This window comes from Nomia melanderi, unplaced genomic scaffold (genome assembly GCF_051020985.1).
Source record: "Nomia melanderi isolate GNS246 unplaced genomic scaffold, iyNomMela1 scaffold0653, whole genome shotgun sequence".
Lineage (NCBI taxonomy): Eukaryota > Metazoa > Arthropoda > Insecta > Hymenoptera > Halictidae > Nomia > Nomia melanderi.
In genome coordinates, this window is record NW_027475767.1 from 5,001 (window position 1) to 5,891 (window position 891).

Genomic DNA, 891 nt, shown 5'->3' on the forward strand with positions numbered 1-891 from the left:
ATGACGTTTATTAACGTTTTTAACATTAAAAAAAATTACAAAAATTTATTTTTCAAAAAAAATGGAAAAAACCGATTCGTCGGAGCGAGGTGTCCAGCCCGTGCGGTAATTCCAGCAGGCGAATCGGACTTCCCGAAATTTTTCTAAGTCCCACGGTCGACACCAACTTTTTTAATAAGCGTTTTAAAATTATTTCAATGTTTAATCCATGCGTAAACATGACGTTTATTAACGTTTTTAACATTAAAAAAAATTACAAAAATTTATTTTTCGGAAAAAATGGAAAAAACCGATTCGTCGGAGCGAGGTGTCCAGCCCGTGCGGTAATTCCAGCAGGCGAATCGGACTTCCCGAAATTTTTCTAAGTCCCACGGTCGACACCAACTTTTTTAATAAGCGTTTTAAAATTATTTCAATGTTTAATCCATGCGTAAACATGACGTTTATTAACGTTTTTAACATTAAAAAAAATTACAAAAATTTATTTTTCAAAAAAAATGGAAAAAACCGATTCGTCGGAGCGAGGTGTCCAGCCCGTGCGGTAATTCCAGCAGGCGAATCGGACTTCCCGAAATTTTTCTAAGTCCCACGGTCGACACCAACTTTTTTAATAAGCGTTTTAAAATTATTTCAATGTTTAATCCATGCGTAAACATGACGTTTATTAACGTTTTTAACATTAAAAAAAATTACAAAAATTTATTTTTCGGAAAAAATGGAAAAAACCGATTCGTCGGAGCGAGGTGTCCAGCCCGTGCGGTAATTCCAGCAGGCGAATCGGACTTCCCGAAATTTTTCTAAGTCCCACGGTCGACACCAACTTTTTTAATAAGCGTTTTAAAATTATTTCAATGTTTAATCCATGCGTAAACATGACGTTTATTAACGTTT